Here is a 27824-nt window from a genome sequence, read left to right on the forward strand (position 1 = left end):
TGCCAGTATTTTGTAGGAAAGATTCTTGAGCCCATTTGAGAATTATATCCCACATGTTATGTTATCCATTACATGGATGATATCTTACTAGCAGCCCCAACCCTAGAGGTCTTACATCAATTGTTTTCAAATACACAACAATACCTACAACAGGCTGGTCTCATAATACCTCCCGAAAAGGTAAAATTTACTCCACCCTTCTCCTATTTAGGTCGTATTATAGAACGTATCACAGATCGTCTTCAGAAGCGTCCCATCTGTCAAGATACTTTAAGTACTCTAAATGATTTTCCAAAAATTATTAGATCTTAATTGGTTATGCCCAATGTTGGATATTCCTACACATCAACTTACAAATCTATTTGCCACTCTTGAGGGAGACCCTAACCTTGACAGTCCTCGAAGCTTAACACCACAGGCTGAACTGGAACTTCGGTTCCTTGAAGAACACCTTCATCGAGTGTTCTCTCATCGATATGATCCTACATTACATTTACTGTTATTTCTATTCCTTACTCCCCATTCACCTACAGGGCTGATAGCTCAACAAGACTCTCCTTTAGAATGGATCTACTTGAAACTTGAAATGGATCTCCTTTAGAATGGATCTACTTGGAGCTCCTAAGATTTTAACTGCATATGTTGACCTCCTTGCAGATCTCATTATCCTTGGCTGAACCAGATGTCTTCAAATATTGGGATACAACTCTCATGTTATCATTCTTCTTATTTCTATAAAACATTTTTCTTCCCTATTTCCTTTGAATGATTATCTCCTTAATGCTTTAGCAGGATATTCTGGAACCATTGGAAACCATTACCCTGTGGATAAATTATGGGATTTCCTAAAGAAGACATCATTTGTAATTTCTAATATCTGTAAAACTAGTCCAATTCCAGGTGCTCCTGTGTATTATATTGACGGCTCCTTGACTAGAAAAGGAAGCATACATGGACCTGGCTTAAACCTCTCAATTCAAAGTGAGGGTGCATCAACAAACAGAAATATTTGTTCTTACTGCTCTGTTAACTTATATATCTTCTGCACTTAACATGGTTTCTGATTTGGCTTATGTAGTTGGTCTCTTTCCCACCATTGAAACAGCTCAGCTATTTACAACACAAAAAACCATGTTACACCTTCTCACAAAACTACAGTCCCTTGTATAATCATGTTCCCATCCTCTATATGTCACCCATATTAGGGCCCATTCTTCTCTCCCAGGACCCATGGTAGAAGGTAACTGTCAAGCACATAACTTGACATGTCCTATTTTCACATCACCTGCAGACGAACACTCAGTTTTGCATACTAATGCTAACCGACTGCACAACTGTTACCACATTCCACTTTGAAAGGTACAAAACATTGTTCAATCCTGTCCTATTTGTCCACCTTTGCACTGTCGCCTACACCCTTTAGGAGCCAATCTTCATGGCTCCCAAGCTAATAAACTATGGCAAATGGATGTAACTCATTTTGGTCTTTCCTCGTCAAACTTATTTACATGTTATTGAAACATTTTCTAAATTTCTTTGGGCAGTTCCTCAATCCTCTGAGTCCTTTACTGCCATCCGCTCTACTCTATTACAATTTTTAGTGTTTTGGGGGTCCCTACTACCATAAAAACTGATAATGTGCCAGCTTACACAAGCCACAAATGTACTGCCTTTTGTTCTGATTGGCAGATTGATCATATTACAGGTATACCTTATAACCCACAAGGACAAGATATAGTTAAATAAGCTCATCGTACACTAAAACTGCAATTATTTAAAAAACAAACAGAAAAAGGGGGGGAACTCCCAAGGATGTTTTAGCACTCTTTATTTACTCTTAATTTTTCGAATTTACCCAAGACAACATTCAGACAGCAGTAGAAAAACACTTCTCACAATCACAGCAACCCCTTGAGGCATCTATTCCTATTTGGTTCAGATCTTTTAATGAATGGTTCCCTGGCTTCCTATTAAGGAAAGGCAGAGGGTCTGCTCTTATTCCGTCAGATTCCAGTGATGGACCCTCCGAAACACTATGGCTTCCTCTTCGGCTCATCAGGTCCTGGAAAACCAATGACCCTGCTGATAACCACTTCACCCCTGATCTCCGAGAAAGATCTGGAAATAAGAGAGACACAGGAAGTCACTCACAAAATGTATGTGCAGTCTCTTCATAAGAAGAGCCCCCAACCATATCAGCGTAGGGCCAATCCAACCACATGGGGTCAGATTAAGGCCCTGTCAACTAAAGGAGAAGCAGTTTTAGGATCTACCTGAAGCCCACAGACCCCTGAGAACTTGTTTTTGGCTATGGTTGCTCTTCTGACCTTTACGTCAGCAGGTACTCTCTCCTCAAATGACAAGTGAACAAACAACAGGCATCTAGCTTGGAATTGGCTCATAAGATGTTGCAATTAATAAACAAAAAAGGGGGACAGTTTGGAACACAACCCAGATCCTTGCCAATGTGACTGGGGTTGTGTCAAATCCTGTGAGCAAACCCCAGGAGATGGAGGGCAAGAGTCTTCCTGGGCCGATGCCCGAAATAAACATGGGAGGATCCCCAGAGTGTTTTCACGTCCTCTTTTAGATAAATCTGATAAGTGTGGAGAATCCTTAACTTGCTTTTGTCATTTAAAGCTAAGAGATATTGTCATTTAAAGCTAAGAGATAATCATTATTGTTCACTTGTCTCACTTGATTGACTGCACATAAATCACATCTCATATGTAGCCCCCGCCCTGCACATAAATCTATATCCTGTTTGTAATGGGATCTTGTGGAAGATATAAAAGAAGTGATTTTATATTTGAAATTAGTATACTAATTTCAAAGCAACTGGGGTGCCTGGGTGGCTCAGTGGGTTAAAGCCTCTGCCTTCAGCTCAGGTCATGATCTCAGGGTCCTGGGACGGAGCCCTGCATCGGGCCCTCTGCTCACCAGGGAACCTGCTTCTTCCTCTCTCTCTGCCTGCCTCTCTGCCTACTTGTGATCTCTGTCTGTCAAATAAATAAATAAAATCTGTAAAAATAAATAAATAAAAGAAGTCATTGTAAGAAATAAAGATGCCTACTGATCATCAGTAGGTAGTCTCCCCATCATTTTGGCTCTGATCACCAGGATCCCCACTTTGTGAACGTGACAGTTCAGATCTTAATTTTATTTTTGGGCTGAATCAAATCCCCAGATGTAGGACTTTACCTTATATCCACCTCAGATATACATGTAGTCATAGTGTATTGCTATTTGGGGATTAATCCCTAATATCCATATGCACGACCATATGGATTATGTAGGTGCATACATTCTTCTTTTCTCCTCACTTTCTTTCTAAAAACTAAATTAATGGAACAAACAGAATTTTACAGTTCTATCCAGGTTTGAATCTCAGTTCCACTACTCAGTTTCTTACTTTCTCTGTGTCTCAGTTTCTTCATCTCTAAAATGTAGATAATAATAAGTATCTCATAGAATTGTGTGAAAATTAAATGAAATAATTTGCATGTGAGCCCTTAAGTTTTGGTTCCATTACTGTTTCTCTCCATGCCTTGGTCTCTTCAATTTAAAAATCCACACATGCATACATACACACACACGTTCACACAAACACAGACACATGCAAGAGTTATATTCAACATGACTATAAGCTTCATGAGAGCAGAAATCACAGCTGATTTTTGTTTACCACTCTATCCCTGGTGTATGGTTATTAGGGGATCCTCAAATATATTTTGAGTTATAAAACAAGATTAGTTAAGAAATTGAGCTTTTGTTCAACTAAATTTCTCAGTCAGTTTAGAGATCTTAGTTAAACTAAAAACCTAACCATATACACTAAAGGTCTTAAGAGGTGTCACTTCTGTAGACTCTTTTTTATGATCTTCAATTAATCAATATGAAGTCTATTTAAGTGAGTTTTTAAAGTATTTGGTTTTTGTCTGAAACTCCAAATAGGCAAGTATACTAATTTGATAGGACTGTTGTACCATAAACTGAGTGGCAGGAACAACAGAAATATATTGTTCTGGAGGCTAGAAATTCAGGATCAGGATATCAGCAGGATTGGTTTCTGCTGAGGGCTATGAATAAAGGATCTGTTTCAGGCCTCTCTCCTTGGCTCATCGATTACTGTCTTCTCCCTCTATATGTTCACATTGTCTTATCTTTATGTGTACCTATCTCTAAGTCCAAATTTCCCCTTTTTATAAGGATACCAGTCATTTTAGAGACTACTGTAATGATCTCATCTTATCTAATTCTAACTGCAATGACCTTATTTCCAAGTAAGGTCATATTTTGAGATACTGGGGGTTAAGACTTCAAAACATGATTTATTGAGGGAATCATAATTTAACCCATAACAGCAATTTCTAAAGGATTACCTTTAAGGCTTCTGGGTATAACCAGCCCTGGAGTACTTTCTTACTATTGCATATAGAAGAAAACACTTGACATTTACTGAATTAACATTTTGGGATGTTTTGACTATTCTCAAATAACCTTAAAACACATAGTAGAGTGAGCCACTTAACTTGTGAGGGTAACTAGCTATCTGCAGGCATCTGTATTTTAACTGACTTTGTTATTAACTATTATTGAGAATGTTTCATATGTTGGAGGGAGAGGACAGGAGGGATAAAATTCTAGTGAATTTTGAAAAGCCAGTATATGGGGATATGTCAAATAAGCTGAAATATAATGTAAGAGAAACGTGGGGGACTGTAAAAACATGAAACCATGTTTGTGAATAGGTGCAAAGAGGTGAATTTTGGAGGAATATCAAGGACCTTTTGGATATAGGACAAGATTAAGCCTCAGTCATGATTATATATTTCCACTAAAATGAATCAAAATGTAGTCATTCCAATCATTTCAGTCATATTCACAATGGATATAAATGCAGGTGAATTGATCCAAATAGTGATCTTTAAATTGGTTAAAGCAATTCCTTTCTTAAAATTGGCCAATTATTTCATTGACTAAAATTTAAAAGGTTTCATTGAACATATGTCATGTTTCCCAACAGATCATCCAGGTCAAAATAAAGAAATAGTTTGCTTCAAATTATTTTGGGGAATAAAGGTGAATTGATGCAATGGTCTTATGAAGGATAGATTTTTTTTTTTTAATCATGCTTCGAAAGGATGAATACCCAACTTTTGTATCAACATGGACAGGACTGGAAGAGATTATGCTGAGTGAAATAAGTCAAGCAGAGAGAGTCAATTATCATATGGTTTCACTTATTTGTGGAGCATAAGAAATAACACGGAGGACATGGGGAGATGGAGAGGAGAAGGGAGTTGAGGGAAATTGGAGGGGGAGATGAACCATGAGAGACTATGGACTCTGAAAAACAATCTGAGGGTTTTGAAGGGGTCGGGGGTGGGAAGTTGGGTGAGCCTGGTGGTGGGTATTATGGAGGGCACGTATTGCATGGAGCACTGGGTGTGGTGCATAAACAATGAATTCTGGTACACTGAAGAGAAATTTTTAAAAATAATAAAAAATTTTAAAAAATCATACTTCATTGCCTATCAGTGTAAGGGGAGTATTTATATGTTTGGCATTCTGGAAATTGTCATCTATATGTTTAATTTGACTTCTAAAAATCTTGAGTGCTTTGTAAAATTGCACTTTTTTCTCAAATGTAAAGCAATATATTACAGAAGAATGAGTTTTGGACCAGAAGAAAGAAAAAAAGCTGGATTCCAGTCCCAGATCTGCCCTGTGGCCTTGGAAAAGTCAAACAGAGCTCCTGCTTTGCCTCAGCAAACTAAAGGTTTCAATCAGATGATATGCAAGTTCCCTCAACTCAGAGGGTCTATAATTCTGTTATATATAATTATTATATCTCTAGTGAAATATTTTCATTCAAATGCAAAATGTATTAACATAAAAGAGAACTTTTTGCTCTGCTGGGTTTAAGGTATGGTAATAGAGGTGAATCATTTGAAGAACCTTCACCATCAGCTTTTCAGTCTGATCATCTTCATATTGTATGTCATAAGGTACCCACATAAAATATCACATGCTTTTAAATATTTTTGTCTTTTACTCCAAAAGACTAAATTCTTTATTCTGTCAACATGACAATACAACTAGATAACATGCAATTTTATTTTACATAAATCCTGGCAGGAGTTACCTTGGTGCTTTTGTCTTGCCTAAGAACCAAGTACATTTCTACTGGATATATACCAAATGTTCTTTTCATTTTTAAAACTTTACATGGGAGATCTTATATAATTGATTTTCCCACCTATCTAACCACCTTGATGATATTATAATTCTTTCAAATAATTAACTATGCTATGACTAATTTTAATAATGATAACATTTTAACTCAATCCCACAATTTTAATGTCAACAATGTGATACTTGGAATGTAAATGTATTTAGCCCACATTCCAAATGTTTCATTTTGTGACACTTAAATTGAATAATAAAGTGTTTGATATAATACAACATGTCCTTAAATGAACATGGGGTCATATATTGGTCAATTTATGAGTAGAGTTTAATTTTTGAGACACAGTATTTAAAACTGATAACTGAACTTCTGCATTTCAATTCATGAGGAAGTCAGTTCTACCTTTTGTTTTGTTTTGAACTTAAAAAAAAATATGCTTTTGAGAAAATGACCGGAAGATTGGCAGAACAGACTTTCCACAGCTAAACACAGAGAAGAGGTCAGGCCACCTAGAAGAGGGTAGGAATAGTGGAGAAGGAGAAGGAGTTGGATGCTAAACAGATTCATGTCCTTGGGAGCAAGGGAGCTCTGGGCAAGGGGGGGAGAGAGAAACAGACCCTCACATCAGGGAAGCCTACACGGGGAAGATGAATCTCCATAACATTTGGCTTTGAAAACCAGAGAGCCTGAATTTCCTGAGTTCTTAAAAGAAGTAGGACTTAAAACCTGGAATTTTAAAAATCTGGAGAACCAGAAAGGTGAGAAGCTGAGGCTCCACCCTTAAAGAGATAGCAGGACAAACAACCCGCAGAGATAAAGCCAGCAGTTTGGAAAAACACCTGGGGTATACAGAAGGAGAGTTGTTTATTCATTTTAGAGTATGTCCTGGAGGGACAGATACGGGTGGGGGATTCCTCCAGGAACAAAGGAGCTGACAGGCACCACTTTCTTTCCCCACCCCCAGCCTAGATACCCAGCTACCTGGGGAAACCAATACTGACAGTCATCTCCTACCATGCTTGCATCAGCACCCTGACACCCCCAACTCCTGTGTTGTGCTTCTGTGGATCCATCTCTTAGGACTGGCCTGCCTCAGTCCCATTGCTGCAGGGTCCCTCCTGTAGGGGACCACCAGCTCACAAAACTTACTACCCTGCCTCTCCAGCCCTGTGCATGTTACAGTTCCACCCCCTCCAGTATGTTCTTGACCCAAGCCCATCCAAAGCAGTACTACAAGCCTAGAAGTGTGCAGGCAGCCTGGACAAAGACCAGCACCACTCCCAAGGGACTCCTGCCCCAGGGAGAGGGGAAGATAACCACACACATTGGTCTTACTAGGGACCCAATAGTGGGCTGGGGGCAGACAGCTGGCCTGACTGCAGGCCCCATTAACCAACAAAAGCTTCTCAGGGGACAACACAGGAAAATGTCATGCAGTTTGGTGCTACTTACTCTCTGGTAAATGCCTGGTCTGACTCAATTCAAGCCCAAGGCAATGCCCAACTGGCCCACTAACAACACAGGAACCAGACCCTGACGCTAAATAAGGACAGAATGGGGAATGAACTCAGCTTGGGACTGATCTCTGCAGAAGAACCAGGCAATCAACTGCCGTATTTACAAGCAGATGACTCTGAGGAAGTCTACTAACAAATGGATCACAGCAAGGAGACTCTAAGTTACAATAGTATTTCAAGTTGGGAACGTAGTCCTATTATGGTTCTGGGCAATCAGTCTATAGATAACAGTACAATGCCAAAAATCTTTTGCCCCTGCTATAAAACAGATTCAGGTATCACCTCCTCCAGGATATCTTTTCTAATCATCACCCAGGCTGTGTGTAAGCCATTCTTCTCTGCTTCTTTACTTTGTGTTAATCTATGACACACACTACAATTGTTCAGCCATTCATTCAACAGATATTTATAAGCATCCACTGTACGCCAGACATTTTACTAAGAGTGGGAACAAACTAGTGAACAAAATAAAGTCCCTGCCCTCATTGAGCTTATATTCTAATGAGGGGAAAGAACACATACACTAAAAATAAACATGTAAATATAGACTGTGTCATGGTGATAAGTACTATTAGAGAGAATAATGCAGATAATGGGAATACAGTGTGGGGAAATTTCTACTTTCTATGTATTATAATTTTTGTATAATCTCCTTTTTAAAGTTAGCTTTACCTTTGTTAATAAATATTCTTCTAAAATATTTTTATGTTTGCATATATATTCCCTTATATAGATGTATGTATGTACTGTACCTATGTAACTATTCCTTCATCGTTGGGCATTTAGCTTTCTTCTTTGTCATAAACAATATTGAGAAGAACATATTTAAAGTTATCCTTTGGGAGCACATCCTTGGTTATTTCCATAGGATAAGTTTCTAGAAATGAAAGGGTTGTGGTTGTAACTTGGCTGTTGCCATGATGAACAAGTCTCAGTCATCTCCAATCCTTTGGACACTGGCATTGGCATCAATAGCCACTTTCTGTAGGAGTCAGTTCCAAAGCTTAGTTATTCTCCATGATCCTGGACCCACACATTCACCTTTCTCTTTCTTTTCCCAATGACTCTCAAAAAAGGAGCAACAAACTTAGTGGCAGAAGCCATGAAAGTATGATACTACCAGATGAAACTCCTCAAAACTTAAGGAGTCTTTGTTTAAATCTAAAGGTATTGCTATTTTAAATCCAAAAATTTTTACTGTAGGTATGGATGGTGACAACCATAAAGCTAACTATAAAATCTCCAGCTTTACTTCAACTCCATCTTTAGCTCCATGTAGAACAAACTGAAATTTTCAATCTATTCCTTGACCTTCACCTCCCAGAATGTGTGACTTCCCTTTCACCTCAACTTTTCTCAACTGTAGTCTCCTGGCTAACAAGATGTATCTTGACCATACATTTCTTTTTATCTACCATTATCAAGTGAATCACCAAAATATTGTTCCAATCATGATGAATATGGACCTGGCCTTGGTGTTGGAACCCAGGATAGGATAATACATTATTACCCTTTTTCTCTTCATTTATTACCACCTCCTTGTTATTTGTCAATATTGTGCAGAAGAGCTGTAGGAGATTTAGAACATCTCAACACACTGTGTATTTGCCCCCAAAGCCCAAAGAAATGGCTGGGATATGGTGTACAGATTAACTAATAAAACAGTTTCACTATTTATCAGCAGCCTTTTTTAAAGAGTAAACAATTTGATTACTAAGGAGGTCAAGCTAATGCTTAAAATAGTTTTAGGAAAGAGTTTGTGTTTTTCATTTGTCCTTGACTTTACTTTCTCTTATAAATAGAAATGATTTTAAATTTTCTCTAAATAAACTAATATGTTTTCTTTTTCTTGTTTAAATTAATGAATACACAAAGCTTGGTTTTCTCAAGGTGATAATGGGCAAACTGGAAGCCACAGAGACACCCATAGATGCGGCTTTCCTACTTCCCTTCATCACTGCTTTCATCAGGGAATGATCTTCAAACAACAAGACCATGCTACACAAACAAGTTCACATTTTCACTTTCAACCTCTCACATTGAGAACAAGAGTTACTGGCCCATGTGTTTTCTTGTACACATGCTTTATTACTTTCCTACTTTTACAGATATACAAAGGAAATAAGCGACTTTAATAGGGATGTGAGATTTACCTTACCTGGAAAACAATATACTACACAACATGAACAAAGCCAGTAGGTGTAACAGATCCTCTTAGAGGTGATAAGTGGTATCCTCCTGCCTATAAATCATAGCTCATACTATCCAATCTCCTCTATTCTTTAAATGATGGATTTCACAGGGTGTTGTTAATCATATAATCTATATATTACTATATACTACTATTTCTTTTACTTTCACCTAAAAAGGAGCTGGCAAGACTATCTAAATTTGATTTTGAGATAAGTGAATATAGAAAATATACTGAGAGACTCAAGTTGTTGCATTACATTAGTTGAGAAGCATTTAGAGTCTGCCTTGAAGTGATTGTTACATACTCACTCTAACTTTGATCAAATGGGAGAAGCTTCTGTTCAAGATAAGACAGATCAAAGTGGAGATGACCAAGGATCAGGAGACAGCACTGAGTCACAAGGAAATAACAGATATCCAAATACCAAGCCACAGAAGGTAATGCAGATAGATGGCCAGGTAGTGTAAGAAAGAAGCTAGAGGGTGATAATAGATAGGGTTCCTAAAAATATGGAAAGTATGACATTAGAAATATATGAATTAGGAATTATATTTTGCTATCAGTACTAGAAATCTTAAAAAATATTGGTTTACATGAGTTTTTTCCTTTTCTGTAATTAAAAATCTGGAGATTTTTACACTAGGGGTTATACACCAACTCTCATTGTCATCAGATTACTAGTCTCCCTTATTGTTTTCATTGGCCATCACTACAGCATGTGACTCTCATCCTCATGGTTACATAATGGTTGCAATCCTATCTGTAAAGGAGATCAGGACATATAATTTTTTATCTAAACACACTGACATCCTCAAGTGTGTAGAAATTCTGTTTGTAAGGATGAAGGAGAGAATAGATATTGAGTAGACAACTAGCAGTGTCTACAAGAGTCTAGTACAGAATTCAGTGGGAGACCTTCCATTCAGTGATTCAAAGACACAAGCTCCTTCCACCTTACAAGTTATTTTCAACACATGGCTTCAGTGGTCACCACAGAAGGAAAAAGATGGGGTACAGAAGACATACCTGCTGAGCAACAGCAAGTAGGAACCTCATCACAGGTATAGGTTCAAAAAGCAGAATGCTACTCAATGAAAGGACTAGAGGTTTAGCTGCAAACTAAAATTATTAGATATGTTAGACCTTTTAACAAGTATCAATGCCCAGGCCCAAGCCTAATGGAGTAAGAAGGGACATCAGTATTTTTTAATGTCTTCACAAGTGATTCTAGTGTTTATCCAGAGTGGAGAGTCATGATCCTCAAAGGATACAGCTGGACCTCAACCTAGAAGTACTGACCATTGGACAAAGTTTGAAGACAGAGACTTAATTAATGCATCTCCTATACAAATTCGTGAAACAATGCAGCAAATCAACTTAATATTTGCTACTAAGAACTTGAGGCTTGTCTACTTAGACAACTTTATCTAAAAACCTGAGGTGAGGCGAATATAAATAAGGTTTATATGGTCTCAGCAGTGAAATTTAGAGGACTCACAGTCAGGGAGCCAGTCACACCATCATAAAAACAGTCAACCTCCTAGAAACTTTGGAGTGGATACTACATAAAGGATAGACTAACAATTTCATCTATTAGAGTATCTCCAGTGCCTGGAAGAGACCCTGATTCAGACCTGGTATGCAGCAAATATGTTTTTTATTTGTGTTATGTTAGTCACCATACAATACATCATTAGTTTTTGATGTAGTGTTCCAGGATTCATTGTTTACATACAGCACCCAGTGCTCCATACAATACTTGCCCTCCTTAATACCCACCACCAGGCTCACCCATCCCCCCAACTCCCTCAACACTAAAACCCTCAGTTTGTTTCTCAGAGTCCACAGTCTCTCATGGTTCATCTTCCCCTCTGATTTCCACCAACTCACTTCTCTCCAACTCCCAATGTCCTCTGTGTTATTCCTTATGCTCCTTAAGTAAGTGAAACCATATAATTGACTCTCTGTTTGACTTATTTCACTCAGCATAATCTTCTCCAGTCCCGTCCATGTTGATACAGAATTTGGTATTCATCCTTTCTGATGGAGGCATAATACTCCATTATATATATTGACCATATCTGCTTTATCCAGTCATCTGTTGAAGGGCATCTTGATTCTTTCCACAGTTTAGCAACTGTGGCCATTGCTGCTATGAACATTGGGGTACAGATGACCTTTCTTTTCACTACATCTGTATCTTTGGGGTAAATACCGAGTAGTGTGATTGCAGGGTCATAGGGTAACTCTATTTTTAATTTCTTAAGGAATCGCCACACTGTTTTCCAAAGTGGCTGCACCAACTTGCATTCCCACCAACAGTGTAAGAGGGTTCCCCTTTCTCCACATCCTCTTCAACTCTTGTTGTTTAATGTCTTGTTAATTTTGGCTGTTCTGACTGGTGGAAGGTGGTATCTCAATGTCGTTTTGATTTGAATCTCCCTGATGGCTTATGATGATGAACATTTTTCCATGTGTCTGTTAGCCATTTATACTTCTGTTCATTTCTTCAGCCCATTTTTTGATGTGATTATCTGTTTTGTGTGTGTTGAGTTTGAGGAGTTTTTTATAGATCTTGGATATCAGCCCTTTGTCTGTAGTGTCATTTGCGAATATATTCTCCCATTCTGTGGGTTGCCTCTTTATTTTGTTGACTGTTTCCTTTGCTGTGCAGAAACTTTTGATCTTGATGAAATCCCAAAAGTTCATTTTTGCTTTTGTTTCCCTTGACTTTGGAGGCGTATCTTGAAAGAAGTTGCTGTTGCTGATGTCAAAGAGGTTATTGCCTATGTTCTCCTCTAGGATTTTGATGGATTCCTGTCTCACATTGAGGTCTTTCATCCATTTTGAGTTTATCTTTGTGTACAGTGTAAGAGAATGGTCGAGTTTCATTCTTCTGTACATAGCTGTCCAATTTTCCCAGCACCCTTTATTGAAGAGACTTTTTTCCACTGAATTTTTTTTTTCTGCTTTGTTAAAGATTTTTTGACCATAGAGTTGCCAGTCCATATCTGGGCTCTCTGCTCTGTTCCACTGGTCTGTGTGTCTGTTTTTGTGCCAGTACCATCTGCAGCAAATATTTTTTAAATTAATAAACTAATAAATACCTAAAGAGACTATTCTACATACTCAGAATGGTTACTAATAGAATTTGGAGGTATAAGAAAATATAAAACTGATCATTACACTAAAATGAAAATAGAGAAAAAGAGAGAGACAGAGAAAAACAGTCAATATTTAACACAGAGTGACAAAAATCAGACAAGTGGTTGCTTGCTGCTGTGGAGGATGGATTGATAGTAATGGAACATGAGAGAATTTGGGGCATAATATTAATGCTCTACGTCTTAATTGTGGCGGTGTATGCATTTGTCACAACTCATCAAACTACAAACTTAAAATGGGTGCATTTTATTGTATGCAAAAGGTCACATATTAATTTTCTAATGCTTCATAACAAACCAACACAAATATAGTGGCTTAAAATAACACTCATTTATTAGTTCACAGTTCTATAAGTCATAAATATGGGTACCATATGGCTGATGGATTTTTCCATCTTTAAATTCAACAATGGATGAATCTTTTTTGCATCAAATCCCTGTCAAGATTCAAATTTCTCTCTCTAGAAAGTGTCTCGTTCCTGTGATTAGTCAATTACATTTGCAAAATCCCTTCTCTTACTAAATATGGCATAATGATAGGAGTGATGTTTCACATACTCACAGGTTCCACCCAGAGTTAAGGGGAAAAGATTTTAAGAGTCATTTGGGTCATCTTAGGATTCTGCCTTCCACATACCCCAATAATGTTTATTATAAAAGTAGATTGACACATAGGAAATTAAGGATATTTTAATGTGGACGTTTAGCCACTCACTCCCATGGTCACATCTTGGAGTTAACCATCATCTAGAATTGCTCCCTTTTTGAAGTCTTAATCAACTTTCAAGTTATGAAATGCAAAGAGACATACTACTTGTCAACAGAAATGGAGCAACAACATGATCAGGTCCAGGTGACAGGTTGAGCTACTCCTTCAAGCATTTATTTTACTATCATTACGTTGACATTTTTTTGTCTTCTTCTTTCTACTGGGATCATTTTCCAGTTGTCAGAACAGTATGCATGGGAGGTGGGATTTACCAACACTCTCTTAACTACCTCTTACTTCTGATGGCAGTGATTGATCACTGGTGATCAATTTCAGTTGTCTAGAAGTTTGTCAGTTGTCAAGAAGTTCTCTCTGTCTTTGTGTGTGTGTGTGTACATGTGCACATGAACCAATTACAAAGAGACACATTTCTGGATTTTTGACCCAGTGATAATGTAGGTCCCACTTATTTTAGATGGAAAAAAATAAGCACTATATAATATTTATTGTATATACCCACAGATTTGAAAATCAACATTTGTGAGAATTGTCTAACACTGATGTCAATCAGCTACTTTTAATTTGTGCATAGCAAATACTATACAAAAGAAGATACTATATTATGTCATGAACTTTATTAGGGAGCATGTGCTATGAATTTCTGTTCCCTTCACAGTAGTTGTCTCTTTTAGGAAAATCATTCACTTTTATATTTATATCCATGAAAGATTAATTGCTTTTCTAGTAGTTTTATTAGAAAGAGTGATAAAACATAAGCACACGAATTTTCACAATTTAAAAACTCCAAATTCATCACCAAACATTTTTAGTCCTTCAGAAATATTTCCCCCCCTAGGGCACCTGGGTGGCTCAGTTGGTTGAGCGTCTGCCTTTGGCTCAGGTCATGATCTCAGGATCCTGGGATAGAGTCCCACATCAGGCTCTCTGCTCTGCAGGGAGCCTTCTTCCTTCTCTCTCTCTGCCTGCCTCTCTGCCTACTTGTGATCTCTGTCTGTCAAATAAATAAATAAAAAATCTTAAAAAAAAAAAAAGAAATATTTCCCCCTCAAAATATATAATGAACTAATTCCAAATGCTTGAGGTTAAATTACCATGGTATTTTTATTTAGTAAATTACATGGCAGCTTATAGACGTTATCATAGTTTAAGAAATGAAGCTTGATAAGCAATTTGTGCTTTTTATATATCTGTTTTTATTAAATATAATTAGACTATCAAGTATATGACATATCAAGAATATGATATTAAGACTTAGGATAAGTGACAGGCCCTTCCTGCTAGCATATTATTCAAATAATATAGGGCCTACTGCTTTTCTGGGCAGAATGATAGATAATGGCTTTCTACAAGCTAATTTAAAATTGGATCCTTAATTTTCATTCATTTAATTACAAAGCAGCATTATAAAATCTTTACCAAAATAGTTCACATAGCATGCTGCAATGAAGAAGCTTTTTTTTTTTTTTAATGAAGAAGCTTTTATGTGAAAGCACATTGTATAAGCTTGGTCAGTCACCAGAAGTAGTAGGATTTTGCTGAGTAAGTCATGGCTTTATTAGATGATGCTGGCATAAACAGAAATGCAAATCAGTAAGTGAAATGGGGGATAGAAAGAAGCCAATAAAGACAGTGTGTTAAAGAAAAAGTTGAATGTAGCATATTAGAATACATATTTAATAGTTCAGTGTGAGTAAAGACCTGAGGAAATGACTTTTCATTTCCACATAAAAGAAATGTAATTATAATTTATTCCAACTGTGCTCTTTTACAATAATATAAGATCATTTAGAGTTATCTGTGAAAAATAGTTCTATTGATGGGTAGGTGCTAATGATAAATTAACTCTTTTTTAAAATATTTTATTTATTTATTTGACAAATACAGATCACAAGTAGGCAGAGAGGCAGGCAGAGAGAGAGAGGAGGAAGCAGGCTCCCTGCTGAGCAGAGAGCCCAATGGGAGGCTTGATCCCAGAGCCCTGGAATCATGACCCAAGCCGAAGGCAGAGGCTTTAACCCACTGAGCCACCCAGGTGCCCCATAAATTAACTCTTCATAATACCAAACATTTTGACTTGTAGAGAACTTACAGAAATGATGAGACCTTTAAGTGCTATTTCCTCCAGGAGAATAAAATAATGAGGAACCTATACTAGTAAAAACATCCCAGCTTCTTATAACAATATTTATATCTATTGCAAAACTCGGGCTTTGTAATAGAAATAGCATGGCAGTCAAATTTTCTTTTAAAAGATCAAATGAACCCTGCAAACAACTCACCTGTTCAATAAAAATAATGATATAATTTCATTAATATGATTGAAAATATAATTTCATTATAATGATGATATAAATCCATTATAATGAAATTATATAATGATATAAATTCATTATAATGAAATTATTATTATTTCATATCATTATTTCATCTATTGATGATATTATAATCATATTTTTCATGAATTAGCTTCATCCCTACATAATAGGTCACATATGTTAGTCATAACACTGATGGGAAGAGAGGTGACTGGTGACCTAAATCTTCAAATCTTCAGATTCCATCATGCCGCCTGTTCCTGTGCAAGATTCCTGAGGAATATATGTAGCATATAGGAGACACTGAATAAATGCACAATTCATTCTAGCTAGTTATGGCTTCAAATCTTTATGTAGTCTCCAGTTAAACTGGGCTGGACCACATGTGAATAAAGATGACTTATTACATACCCAATCCCCATCCAAGCCTAGCACCCAGACTGGAATTGACAAGAGTGACTTCTTAGCCCTTATACCAGGGACCACTTTCTGGTCTTGACTCTTACCTTCTTTCCACCCTCAGGTCTTACACTCTGATACTAAGAGGTTGAACAAAGGGAAAATCTTCCTTGAAAAACCTATTGTAGAATTGTTTAAACTGCCTTCTGTGCCCCAGACAATTACATTATCCTCACTTGGCTTTACATAAAAAGGATTATTGGAGGTCCCCAAAATGGAGAAGGTCCACCTTACCACACCTTTTCATGTGAGCAAATCTGAAGTTTGAACTTTTACTTCCTTGTTTCTCACACCAAAACTCTCAAACTATGTGTTCTTTATCCGTATTAGAGTTGTTCCTTCTAGAAGATGGAGTTGTTAGCAGGGAATATTTGACCTTCCCTGCAGTTAGAATGTGTCACTAACAATAATTAGGACAAAAAGTGAAGAATAATTAGGCATCTTTTATTGGAGTTACTCTTCTTAATTCAGGGACACAAATTGTATCTAATACTTTATTGACCTAGTGCATATAAAATAGTTCTTCAGTCAAGATAAACACATTATATAAACAACTTATAAATAAGAAAGATTATGATAAATATTGTGAGATGTAAAGGGGATACGAAATACATGTTGGGAAAAAGGGCCACTATTCTGAGGAAGAAGGAACTGGAAGAAGTAGGATTTAAAGAGAGATTTAAAGTATGTGTAATCTCTTGGGGTGCTGGGGTGGCTCAGTTGGTTGTGTCCAAATCTTGATTCTGGCTCAGGTCATGATCTCAGGGTCATTAGATTGAGCCCCACATTGGGCTCTGCCTTAGGCATGCAGCCTACTTAAGATTCTCTCTTTCCAGAGTGCCTGGGTGGCTCAGATGTTCAAGTGTCTGCCTTCAGCTCATGTCATGATCTCCAGGTCCTGGGATTGAGCACGTTGAGCTCCCAGCTCAGCTGAGAGTCTGCTTCTCCCTCTCTCTCTGCCTCTTCCCCTGCTTGTGCTCTCTCTGCCTCTCTCTCTCTCTCTCAAATGAATGAACAAAATCTTCATAAAAAAAAAAAAGATTCTCTCTCTTCCTCTCCCTCCACCCCTCCCCCTTGCTCACATGCTCTCTCTCTCTCTTATAACAAATAAATAAAATAAAATAAATGAAGTATGTGTAATCTCCCAATAGCTCACAAATATAGTCTAATACAGTAGCTATCAATATGTGGTTTGAAGGCCACATTAGCATCACCTGGGAACTGGTTAGAAATGCAAATTATCAAGTTCCACTCCAAGTTTAATAAATTATAGACTCTAGCAATAGGGTCCAGCAATCTGTGATTTATCAATCCACTGATTCTGATGCATGCTAGAGTTTGAAAACCATTGGTCTAATCAATTATCAAGCCTACATTTATTAATTGACTTATGTGCAAGGTGCTAAATAGATACTTAGAAAATAGAAATAATTATAAGATACAGTTATTATTATTTAAAACTTTCCAATGAGAGGCCAAATATCCATCCACTAATGAAGGGATAAAGAAGATGTGGTATATATGTATAATGGAATATTACTGAGCCATAAAAAAGAATGAAATCTTGCCATTTGTAATTATGTAGATGGAGCTAGAGAGTATTATGCTAAGGAAATAAGTCAAACAGAGAAAGACAAATACCACATGACTTCATTCATATGTGGAATTTAAGAAATAAAATAAAGGAACATAGCAGGGAAAAAATGAAAGGAAAATCAAGAAAAGGACTTAACTATAGAGAACAAAGTGATGTTTACCAGAGGGGAGGTGGGTGGGAGTGGGTTAAATAGGAGATGGGGCTTAAACAATGCACTTGTGATGAGCACCAGGTGTTGCATGGAAGTGCGGAATCACTTTTGTAACCTGAAACTAATATTACACTGTATGTTAACTAACTGGAATTTAAGTAAAAACTTGGAAAAGAAACACTCCAATGGAATTAGAATAGTCATCTTAACAGGCACACTGTAAAAGAAATCCAACACAAAGTCATTGATAGGGCCCAAGGGACTCATAATGAAAGGTAGAAATTACAGATACCTTCTACCTGAGTGGAGAGTTCCAAGGTATAGAAAGGTGGAATGTACAATACACATCTCTTCCTCTTTGTCCACATGGACATTATCATTCCCTTGATCCAGATGGCAGTTTTGAAAAATCAGAAAAGATACTACATCAGGGAGCCAGAAACAAGAACAAATAGAGCTGAAAAATCAGAATACAATCCAGGTCACAAACCAATATTCAGGGAACAACTAAAACAAATAAACACAAAAGGCCACTTTATTCATCATGCTTTGAGTTTGCTGAGCTTCTTAGATGAGTAAATTTATAGTTTTCATCAATCTTTAAAAAAATTTTGGCCATTATTTCTTCAAACATTTTTTTCTCTTCTCTCATGTTCTTGGGACTTCAATTTACAGCTATGTCAAACTGTTTATTTTGCTCCTGCTTGATGTGGTTCCCTTTTACTTTTTTACTTTCTTTTTTTCCTATGCTTCAGGTTGCATAGTTTCTATTGCTATGTTTTCAGGTTTACTGATCTTTTCTTCTGCAATACATAATGCTGCTTATCCCGTACAAAAAAATTTTCATTTCAGACCTCTTTCATTTCTCTCTTCATTATGTTCATGTTTTCCTTTTTCCTTTTCCTCCTTAAGTGTATGGAACATACTTATTACAGCTGCCTTAATGTCCTTGTTTGCAAATGCCATCATCTCTCATTTCAGGGTATTTTTCTTCTGTTTATAGGTCACATTTCTTTGCTTCTTCACATGTGTAGCAATTATTTTAGTGAATGCCAGACATCGTGAATTTTATGCTGTTAAGTACTAGATTTTATTGTTTTCCTCTAAAAAACATAGGACTTTATTCTGGCAGGCAGTTAACTAATATGAAGATCATTTGAATGCCTTTGAGGCCTATATGAAAGCTTCTTTTAGCCCCACTACTAAAGTATGACTTTCTGAGGTCTCTCCTAAGTGCCCTGTATATTCAATAATGTCTTTCCATTCTGGCCACTTAGAACAAAAATGATTCCTAGTCTCCTGTGAACCCTTGAAACTTGTTTGGTGTACAGATTCCTGATAATTGTTCTTTCCTTAACAGTTGTTATTTGCCTAACCTGATAGAGTTTTTCACTATGTATGTACAGACTGGTTTCATCAAAAAAAAAAAAAAAACTTAAGGAGACTCCTGTGTAGATCACTCCTTCCTAGTACTCTGCCTCACAAGTTCTAGTTGCCCTGGCCTCCCTGAATTCTGATCTCCTCCATTCAGTGAGATTCTCTATCCTTGTGCTGTTGTCTAGAAAGTGTTTCCACCAGAAAATCAAGGTTTTGTAGGGATCACCTCATTTATTAGCCTCTTCTCAGGGATCAAAATACTGTACAGCCAATTGTCCAATGTCTGAAAAGAGTTGTTTCAATATATTTTGTGCATTTTTCTAGGTGTTTATGGTAGGAAGGTAAATCTCACAGGAGATACTCTTTATGGATGGAAGCAGAAGTCCCCAAAATGCCCACCATAAAAACATGTAAGAAAATATAGCCACATACAAAAGGGTCTTAAGGATGGGGAAGCTGAGAGGGTTGTACTGATATATATTTGGTAAGCATCTTTTGGAGTACATAAAGTGTTTCCTACTGAACCCTGGATTGTTTTAAAGGTGTCCTGACTGAGCATTCCATATACACTGACACATAAATAACTGCTATAGACATTAAATGCTTCTAAAAGAATATCTCATTTATTCTCCTTATCAACAAGTCAAATAAAATGCAGCATTTGTGGGGCTCGTGGAAGTCTCAGTGGGTTAAAGCCCCGGCCTTCGGCTCAGGTCATGATCTCAGGGTCTTGGGATCGAGCCCCGCATAGGGCTTTCTGCTCAGCAGGGAGCCTGCTTCCCCCTCTCTCTCTGCCTGCCTCTCTGCCTACTTGTGATCTCTCTCTCTCTCTGTCAAATAAATAAACAAAATCTTTTTTAAAAATGCATTATCTAGTAGATTTTTCTGTTCTTTTTTGAGAGAGGTTTTTTTTAATTATACAATAATATATGCTTGTTATTTTAAAAATCAAAAATGAGGAATAAATAAAAGAGTACAAATAAAACCTCTCCACTCCATTTCTTTTACTGTTAACACTTTGGTGTATCTATAATCTATATCTACATCTCCACATCACAAAAGTGGATTTCTTTACCACTGTCAAGTACCACTGAAGAACCAGTGATGGGACTTTCTCTATTATGCTACCATCATCCTTTTTTGGTGGGGGGAAGGAGGAGTTACCAGAGTCCTGGGACATGGCCAAAGAGAAGTATCCACAAGGAACAATTTGAATGGGATCCAGAAAAGCTTAGGGCCTTTTTCTGCTGGATGAGGATCAGTGAAGACCACAGGCAGGTCTTAGAGCAGTTTTGTCTCACAGCTAAGAGGTGACATGACCCTTTGGCATAGTTATATATTCTCTTAACTAGTGATGAATCTTTGCTGGTATTGATTCAACTTTCATTTGGCTCTCTAACAGTGGCTATCAAGAGTACTTGGTTCCCCTTAATGTTAATTCCCTGCTATCATCCATATTCCCCCAGGTCCTGTCTTTTTTCCTCTAACTTATGACCATTTCCAAGGACTTTTCTTTTATCCCCACAAACACACTTCCTCCTACCCAAGAGACTAATCTAATCTCTTCCCATGACTAGGGGTGGAGTGGGTAGACAAGGTCCATTCTTCTTCTCTTTTCTTTTTAAGCTTTGTACTGTTCCTAACTCTATGTTCTGCTTTCAAGAGGGTTTGCCCTTTTGTTTCTCCACAGACTTATTTGAAAGTAAAACAAAATTAAATAAAACAACAAAGGGCATATATCAATTCTTGCCCTTTTAATTCTTGCTATAACTATGCCAATTTATCTCTAAGCCATGCAAGTGAATATGATTGATGAGGAAATATGATTGCCAGGAAGATCAGGAAGTGATAGAAAAAAGAAAACAAAGATGAAATTCAAGGTCATATTCTGCATCCTCACAAGCCACTACATGTAGAAATGCTTCATAATGCTAACATATTACTGTGTAAATTATCATAATATAGTTAACCAGTCTCTTATTGATGCACACAACTAAAGGAAAACACCTTATATCTGCTCAAGTTTGAAGAGCACTTGTTTATTTCTATAGGAAAAATTCATGAAAGTAGAAATGCTGGATCACAGGGTATATACTATTTAAATTTAAAGGGTAATATCAAATGACTTTCCAAAACAGTGTACTGACCTATAGTTTTATAAAAATATAGGAGATTGAAAACACTAGATATAAAAAAACATATCAATATTTGCCCAATAGTTTAAAATATCTAATTCTTTAAAAAATTATGTTTTTATGATTAATACATTAGAGATATTTTCATATGTGTAGGAGTTATTTGTACTTATTCCATGAATTGTCTCTTTATATCCTTTGTGAATATTTAACTTGGTTGTTATTCTTTTATTGATATGGAGCAGCTCTATATGTGTACAGATATTAATACTTTAAATGTTATACATTGCTATATATGTTATACATTGCCTAGATATTACACATATTTTTTTCTAGTTTGAAATCTGTATTTTAGCATTGTTTACAGAGTTGGGTTTTTGCTATGTAGAGATTAATCCATTCAATATTTATTGAGACCCTACTATGTGCAAACCACTAGTCTGAGTTATAGAAGCACAGTGATGATCAAGACAGACAAGCTTTCAGGGAGCTTACATTCTAATGGAGAAACAGGAAAATAAGTAAATAAGAGGTATATAGAATATAGTTGTGTGATAATAAAAATAAACAGAGTGACAGAGTAAATGAGTGAGAATGATCAGTTAAAATCTTACTGAGGAGATGACATTTGAAGTAAGACTTGAAAGATGAAAATGAGGCAGGCAAGTAAAGTTATAGGCAGTGGAAGGGGGCTTCAGGGTTAGGAGAAAGTTGAAGGATGGGGAGGAATAGCAATCCAAAGGGCCAAAGGCAGGAAATGGTTTAAGGTGTTCAAGGACACAATAAAAAAAAAAAAAAAGCATTCTCACCAGAGTCTAGTGGTGAATAGAGAAAATAATATGAACAATTTTAGAGGAGGGGAGGAGTCAGTTGAGAAAAGCTCTGATTTTATTCTAAAAGCAACAAAAAGCTACTACAGAGCTTTAGGTATGGAATGGCATGATTTGATTTGTGTTCCTAAAGCTAATTTTTTAGTTATGCAGACAGAGAAGAAATTGGAAAGGGAAAAAAGTGCAAACAGAAAGAAAAGTTAGGCAACTGTTGCACTAGTCTAGAGCAGAGATTATAGTATTTAGATGATGGTGGTACCCATACAGAGGAAATAAAGTGGAATGGCAAATTTTTGGCAATCCAATTTGCTATTTTATCCCCTCTCCCCACACATAGTACATCTTCATCTTCATTTATTCTTCTCTCATCCTTTCTAGTTTCAAGGAATAAGGTGCTGCATCCCTTCAGTAAGGCCAACCTCTCAAGATAGCAAAAAATCAACTATTCAAGCTTTTCTTGATCTGTTTGACTGTGATAAGAGTCACTAATGTGTCTAATGTGTCACTAATGTGTACAAAAATCTGCCAAGGCATTTAGAATTATATTTTAATTATGTTCATTCATCTTTCTTTTAATCAAACCATAGGCTCCATGAGGTAGGTGACTATGTCTTACTCATCTATATAACACAGAGCCTGTGTCAGTAGTTGGCATATAGTAGGTATTTCATTATTAATCATCCTTGAATTGAAGGAATAGGTATTAAATTTTACCTAAGGCCTCTAGAGAGACACTAATTTATTTAATCCATTGATGCTACATTAAAATAGCTTGCTCAAAAAAAATTCTTCATTCTTGAAATAGTATGACAGATTGCTATTTCCATATAATGCCAAATCTGATTTACTAATATTTTATATAATCTATATTTATAAGTAAATTTAGTGTATCTTGCTCACATTTTGAAAACCGGTTTGTGCTGACTACAAAATGTAATGAGTAGGTATACAGTTAGGGATCTTAATTTCAAACAGCAGAAAATGACACTGGTTAATATAAACAAATACGGTGTCTATTGGTAGAAAACTGCATATTTCACAGAATTCATATTAAGATTGAAGACCTAGAATCAGTATGAAGGCATGAAATGAACCACTGGAGCATAACAGTCAGCAACACAGTTTACATCTTGCCATTGGAACGATCTGGTGAACACGCTGCTGGGATTGTTACCATTGGATATTGGATATCGTAGCCAACAGCCACTGTCAAAAATAGTCTTTCCTATTCCTGATTCTATGGTTTAAATTCCAACTTCCTGGTAGGAGGTCATATATTTATCTCTTAGGGTTTGAAAGTAGAGTATCTGACCTTTTTAGTTTCTATAGTGGAAGGCAAGTTAAGTCCTGCCTTCTCCAAATGCTCTGTGGTGAATTCCTCAAACATAAAAAGGGGATTCAAACGCTGAACAGCCACAAAACATATGCAAGAAATCCTCTCCCAAAAAGCAAAACAAAAACTAAAATCCATTCCAGATTATCTTAAACATTTTTAATGATCTTGAATAGATTACATTGTATGGGAAATTGCCCATTAATCTGCTAAGGCTGAGAATTTCCTGGGAGAAATTCTTGAATCCTTATATTTTAATTTTGTTATGGTTATGGTCTTCTTTAGTTGCCTATTTATTTATTTATTTATTTATTTATATATTTACTTATGAGTGAGCGTTGAGGGAGGGGTAGAGGGAGATGGAGAGAGTCTCAAGTAGACTCTGCACTGAGCATAGAGCTTGACATAGGGCTTGATCTCATGACCTTGAGATCACCACCTGAGCTGAAACCAAGAGCTGATCTCAATCAAGTGCCCCACCCAGGCACCCTCAAACTAAAAGACTTTTAAAATCAGTTGCCAAATATCAGGAAATAACAGTGATATAGATTGAATCTTACGAGACTTGGTGCTTTAGTAATCCTTTCCTACCCACAGATGAGGCCACAGATGCTTCACAGAATGTTGCTACCTCTATAGTCTAACACCTAAAGGTATTATTTCCTGAAACCCTTTTCCTGCCTCTCAACATAACTTCTTCCACCTTGGCAGCCTTCTGATTGCAGTTACACTGCTTAACTCCTGATTTTTTACCTCTCTTCCCTGCTCCTTTGAGTAGGCTTTCTATGAATTATTTGGTTCTCCATACCAGCTTTGTTCTCATGCCTTCATGCTCTGTAGACCATATGCCATATCTAACCTTCCCCCATGCCAAGCAAAGCTTAAAGGAATCTCCTTGAATATCTATGATCTTTAGCATAAAGATTATCTGAGATAGCAAAAATTCTGAAGTTTATAAGTTTTCAAGAGATTTGGAAAGGAAATAACCATGTCCCTCCTCTTCTTCAGTCCAGGCAGGACTAATACTATGCCACTAGACTAAAGTACAAAATGGTCCCTCCACAACTTGAGACCTAGAACACAAGAGATTTCAGGTTCAGCCATTACTCAGTACTATTCCTGAACTTCTCCATCTTTTGGATACAATTTTGTAATTTGTGGGTAAGTGTGGCTCCTTCACTAGGCTGAAGATGCCTCTGTCTTATTCACCTTTGTATTTTCTACATGGCCTAGTAGAGTACTTTATATGTATAGGCACTCATTAATTGCATAAAATAAATAATAAAACAAACTATGGGGAAAAAGAGAATCAATAATGGGGGGAAAGATGACTATTTGAGAATTGTGTTTACATAAAATTGGGATGCTTATCCATTAAATGAGGCTTTGTCTAGTTGGTTGGTTTGGGTAGTGACAGAAAAATAATTATAAATAACTATAATATGTTTGTAACCTTATTTTCTTTACAGTCTACTAATGAAGCTTGGGAGGAGAGGGTCCAATAATAGTAAAATTTAATCAATCTCTCAGCCTCCAATAGCTGTGTATCTGGAATACATTCTCCCTTCCAGTCTAGGGGCTGGAGCAGCATCAAGGAGTGGCTCACATGGTTTATGTGAGCTAGTGATGGCTTTCCTCCTCTTTATAGCATTCATCATCTCTGCCTCTGCTGCTCCAAACCTGGGCCCTGGCCATAACTATCACGTTTGTCATACCTCTGGATGTTAGCCATGATGTTGTAGCCTTAGTAGCTTTTCCATTCCTTTCCAAGGGTCATTTCTGCCCTTACTTGTACAACAGTGTATTACTAAGCCACAAAGAGCATTGCCTTGTGCTTTCAAGTTCTTAGGATGACTCTAATGCTAGAGCTCTTTTATTTGACTTATTATCTACCAGAGCCAGAACCACTCCAGACCCTGAGCCTCCAGCACCGGGAATTTCCACATGTATTCTACTCATGTGCTTGCTTCTTTCCCTCTAACAAAAATCTTTCTTTCTCTGATTAAACCAGTTTACCTTAATGACAACTCCTCTTTAAGTTTGTTCCTTCCTATCTGTTAAACTGAATTTCAGTTCAAAGGAGGGCTCTTATACTCCCAAAACTCAGGTTGGGCTATTAGTGCTTGGGCAGATATCACTTTCAACTTACTCACTTATTACAACTCATATCAAAGTCCTTAAACCCTCATATAGATAAATCCCTGATGGGTCTGCCCTCCTGGGCATCTAGATATGCCTGGACATGTTTGAATCCACAGTGGTACTTTTACAACTTAGTCTCTCACTCTAGGACTCCTGCTACACTTGAGTAGATTTTATAACTAAAAAACAACAAAATTGTGAGAATAAAATAATACCAAGCATGTGAAAATTCTTTGCATATTGCAGTGCTTTTCAAAGGCAATATATTATAATTAGTTCCCTATTGTTTGTTTAATGGAAATCCATGTCCATGGGGGAACTGAAGGCATCAAACAGGGAAAGTAAAAAATAAAATATGGGACCTGGCTGGCTTAGTCAGTAGAGCATGTGACTCAATCTTGAGGTTGTGAATTCAAGCCCCATGTTGGATGTAGAGACTATTTAAAAATACAATCTTAAAAAATGATAATTAAAAAAATAAAAGATAGGAATGATTGATGGAGAAATCAAGTTGATACACACATGAAGGGTGATTTAATATCTATGCATTAAATAGAATTTCTGTGGGCCTATTTGAATGTAATAGACACTTGCCAAATGAACAGAGATAAAAGTTGGAAGATGGGGGAGTACCTGGGTGGTGATGGTTGGGCATCTGCCTTCAGCTCAGGTTGTGATCTCCAGGTCCTGGGATTGAGCCCCATGTTCAGCTCCCAGCCCAGCTTGGAGTCTGCTTCTCCCTCTGCTTGTGCTCTCTCTGTCTCTCTCTCAAATTAATACATAAAATCTTTAATAATAAAAAAGTAACTTCTAAAAAAAAGTTGGAAGATGGTCCCAGAGTACCTAAAAAAGTAGTCATACTCAGCCTACATACTTGAGGCAACAAAAAAATAAGTGAAGCTATACAGCATGGAGAATTGCAAAGCTTGACTCCAGAGGCAAGTTACTAGGGTTTATATCTGAGCCTTATCATTTATGAGCTCTAGTGAATTTTGACAAGGTGTTTAATCTCAGTCTCCCATCTATATATAATAGTACTGCTTCTCCCATGGGTTTTTGAAAGTATTACATGAGTCAATACACATAAAGCTTTTACTATCAGATCAGGCACATTAACAAATGCTCAATATGAGTAAATTTTACAATTCATCTACTCATGCCATTGTATTTCACAAAAGCAAGTTGAATAGGGTTAGAGTTTACCCAAATTTTCACTCAAAACACTTTTTTAAAAAGACTTTATTCATTTATTTGACAGACATCACAAGTAGGGAGAAAGGCAGGCAGAGAAGAGGAAGCAGGCTCCCCGCAGAGCAGAGAGCCCGATGTGGGGCTCGATCCCAGGACCCTGGGATCATGACCTGAGCCAAAGGCAGAGGCTTTAACCCACTGAGCCACCCAGACACCCCCCAAATTTTCACTAAAGCAGAAATTCAGAGACTTTTTTCAGTTAGGTAGAATTTAGTGAATGTTACCTGAAATTGGACTGAAAATTCCTTCTTTAGTTTTAAACAAAAGTTAGGAAGTAACTAGAATATTCAAGTGATGTAACTCTTATCATATAAAACTAGCTCATTCGCCCTTTTCCTCACAATACAGGCACAGGGACACATTCTAGGATAAGATCAAGAAATAATTTGATATTAAAATGATTAAAAATCTCATTTATTCAAAATGACTGCTATAA

At 36.9% G+C, this 27824-nt stretch overlaps 1 long non-coding RNA gene across 1 annotated transcript in view; it reads right to left on the reverse strand.

Annotated features, from left to right (window-relative positions):
• Positions 1 to 1814: 1814 nt before the first annotated feature.
• LOC308336879 overlaps positions 1815 to 27824 on the reverse strand; it is a 104962-nt gene continuing 78952 nt past the window's right edge. The window contains exon 3 of the long non-coding RNA XR_013966273.1: positions 1815 to 2118. This is a non-coding gene — a long non-coding RNA (uncharacterized lncRNA). The remainder of the gene's footprint in view (positions 2119 to 27824) is intronic.

This window comes from Martes martes (assembly GCF_963455335.1).
Source record: "Martes martes genome assembly, chromosome: X".
Taxonomy (NCBI): domain Eukaryota; kingdom Metazoa; phylum Chordata; class Mammalia; order Carnivora; family Mustelidae; genus Martes; species Martes martes.